The following is a 3905-nucleotide window of genomic DNA, read 5'->3' as shown; positions in this document are numbered from 1 at the left end:
TCTTTATTTTATAGTACTATTACATGTGTGAGAATTTTTTTTTTTTTTTGAGACAGAGTCTCATTTTGTCTTTCTGGGTAGAGTGCTGTGGTGTCATAGCTTACAGAAACATCAGACTCTTGGGCTCAAGTGATTCTCTTGGCTCTGTCTCCTGGAGCTGGCACCCTACAGTCTACAGGTGCCCACTACAATGCCCAGCTAGTTTTAGAGATGGGGTCTCACTCTGGCTCAGGCTGGTCTCAAACTCCTGAGCTCAAGCAATCCACTTGCCTTGGCCTCCCAGATTGCTGGAATTATAGGTGTGAGCCACTGTGCTTGGCTCCATGTATGAGGATTAATCAAACTCATACATATAAGATGCTTAGTATAGCACCTAGCATATAGGAGGCCCTATACATACTACATTATCTCTTTATTGTGGTAAAATATACATATGACCACTTTAACCATTTTTAAGTGTATACTTCATGGAGATTAGGTATATTCACACTGTTGAGTCATAAATACTATCCACCTCCAGAACTTTCTATCTTTCCAAACTTCAATTTTACAGCCATTAAACCAGTGGTCCCCAACCTTTCTGGCACCAGGGGCCTGTTTCATCTAAGACAATTTTTCCAGAGAGTAGGGGAGAATGGTTTTGATGTGTGTCTGCAAGCAACTTATTATGCTCTCTGTGCAGTCAAACTTCTCTGATCATGATAATCTGTATTTGCAGCTGCTCCTCAGGACTAGCATCACTACCTCAGATCATCAGGCATTAGATTCTCATAAGGAGCACACAACCTAGATCCTTTGCATGCCTAGTGCACAGTAGGGTTCATGCTCCTGTGAGAATCTAACGTCATTCCCCATCTGACAGGAGGTGGAGCTCAGGTACTGATGGGAGCAATGGGGAATAGATGTAAATACAGATGAAGCTTTGCTTACTTGCCCTCCACTCACTTCCTGCTGTGTTGCCCAGTTCCTTACAGTCTACAGAGCAGTACTGATCCTTAGCCTGGGGATTGGGGACTGTAGCACTAAAGCATTAAACAATAACTCCTCATTCCTTGTTTTTCCAGCCCTGGGAACCACCATTCTACTTTCTGCCTCTATGATTTTTGATTGTGATACTCTAGGCACTTCATATAAGTGGAATCATACAATATTTGTCCTTTTGTGACTGGTTTATTTCACTTAGCATCATGTCTTTAACGTTCATCCATGTTGTAGCAAGTCAGAATTTCTTTCCTTTTTAAGGCTGAATAATATTAATATTTCATTAGTACCTGTGCCCTTAATAGTTGAAAGAAGTTTTATGCTAAGCCACTGAGTGATTTCATTTACTTTCTGGCTGAGACACAGCTTCAGTGGGATTAGTACCTCTCCTACTCACAGGATAAGAAATGCAGACTTGTGCTTTTGGAGTAAAATCCTACGGTCACCTGTGAGTCCTTTTCTTCATCAGGTTTACAAGGTCAAACTATAAAGTCACTTTGCCGTCTACCAACTAGGATACATCTTCCTTTCTTCAAAGTAAAAATGCCTCTATTCTAGTGTTTTTCAACATTTTTTTTAATCTCATAGCACACTTGAACCTGTAGTTAAACTTCTGTGGCACACTTATGTTGATCAAAAAAAAAAAAAGTGCAAAAAAAATACTTATTGAGCTTTGAACTTCTTTCGAAAATAATTTAAGGAATGATCTTTAAAATATTTGGCAGCACACCTAAGCCCCTCTCATGACACACTGGTTGAAAATCAGTACACTATTCAGAGAAGCAAGACAAACATGTCTGTGCTTTGATAGGCAGGCAGAAGGAGGGAAAATTTTGGAAAGGAAGTATGGAAAACTTAGGAAAAGAAATCTAAAACTAGTTTTAGGGAAAAAAGGAGAAAAGGAAAGAGGAGGAAGACTGGGAAAAAAATAAAACGGGTCAAGCTCCTGCAGCAGGTTGTACTTTTTAAAGATGGTTGTTCCACTATATATTCCATTCTACATGCTCCTCCATACACAGTTGACTCTTTTCCATGAATAGGTGGGAAATAGTAGGTCTAGTTTACCACCCAATCTTAACAGACTTTTATAAATGCCTAGCCAGTGCAATGTGATGAAAATGATTTGGTATGACTTCCATGTATTAGTCAAAAAAAGGCATTCTACGTTTCATCTTGCATCACTCAGGAGGCCCATGGAGAGAGGACCTGAGGCCTCCAGCTTGGACCCAGCACTAAATTGCCAGCCTAGTCAGCCACCTTGGAAGTGCAACTTCAGTCCTACTTAAGCCTTCTAGATCTAGGATGATAACAGACTCAACTGACATAACCTATGAGAGACTCCAAGTGAGATCTTCCCAGTGGAGCCTTTCCCAAATTCTTCATCAACAAAAATGATGAGAAATAGGAAGGGATTATTGCTTTAATGTACTAAGTTGTGGAGTATTTTGTTACATTGAAACCAATTAACATGTTATCACTTATCATCATACAATGATGGGCATGAAGCAAATGTCACCTTGAGAAGACTTAGACTACTCAGAGGCATCTCAGGCCAAGTATAGCAGGTAGGGCCAGTGTAGGCCAACTGTGAAGCCTTCTTTCTATGAAAACAATCACAGCAAGGTGAAAGTGGGCAGCTGGAGCCTCAAGAATATGTGGCATTTGCTATGGTTTGAATGATTGCCCCTCTCCAAAACTCATGTTGAAGTTTAATTGCCATTGTAATAGTATTAAGAGATAGGACCTTCAGGCGGAGACAAGATGGCAGACTGCAGCCAGCTTTTTGCAGAGGCTCCCGTCCAGAAGGAGACTTAAAGGACAGAAGTTTAGCCAGGGAGCTGATGGTTTGGAGCTGAGCCAAGAGAGAAGATTGAAGAATGCACTTCAACCTTGCTGAGGTGAGCTGTGACCCCCAAAATACAATCAAAAGGTACAAAATCCACCACCAAGCAGATGAGAGTCCCCCATAAGAAAGACTCGCAGTTTACTCCATACAAACAAGTGAGCAGAGTTCAAATATCCTCCCACTCTATTCCACGGGAGAAAACTAGACCTCTTACCCCTGCTGGCATGCCACTGCACCCTCCTGCCAGGCATAAAACTGTAAAACTGTATAAAACTGTATATATTCCCTACCTGCAACTCTGAACTCCGAGGATTCCTGCCCCCCACTCTCAACCCGAGGTCTGGAGGTTTGTCACCCATGGAGTCCAGATTCTTGGGCATTTCCTTGAGAGGAGTGGAGGGGGAAAGGTCTGGTGCCAGTGCTGGTCTGTGTTCTGTGACATAGGGGCGAGGAGAGGTTAGTCAGTTGAGAGTGAGCTACATAGGAGTGGCGGTATCCTGAGAGTGGCAGCTGCAGCACCGTGAGGGGCTTGTATCCCTGAGGCTATTCCAGACAGTTCTCTGGGCAACCAGAGGTTTCAGGGATTTTTCTCTGTGACAGCCACTGGTGGAGAGGATTTCTAGACTTCAACCAAGAGTAACTGATCCACTAGGGTCAGACAGAGACCAGCTGAAAATAAGACAGAGTCACTTAGCCCCCACCACACCAAGCAGGTCCCCAGTCTCTCAGGCCGTAACACCGTATGGGTCCTTGACAAAACTTAAGGGGAAGAGCCAAACAGGGTAATCATGGGGCGCAATCAGCAGAAAAACTCTGGTAACATGAATAACCAGAGTAGATCAACCCCCCTCCCCCAAGAAAGGATGTGGCTGGTAATATGAATAACCAGAGTAGGTCAACCCCCCCCAAGAAAGGATGTGGCAGATGAAACTGAAGATTCCCTTTATAAACAGAGATGGCTGAGGTGTCAGAAATCGAATTCAGAATTTGGATTGCAAATAAGATTAATAATAATAGAGGCAAAGATAGAATTAGAAATTCAAGGAACATTCCAAAGTTCACTCAAGAATTCAATGAA

This window comes from Otolemur garnettii, unplaced genomic scaffold (genome assembly GCF_000181295.1).
Source record: "Otolemur garnettii isolate 467f Iridium unplaced genomic scaffold, OtoGar3 scaffold00050, whole genome shotgun sequence".
In the NCBI taxonomy this organism is placed as follows: Eukaryota; Metazoa; Chordata; class Mammalia; order Primates; family Galagidae; genus Otolemur; species Otolemur garnettii.
This window is presented reverse-complemented; position numbering follows the sequence as displayed.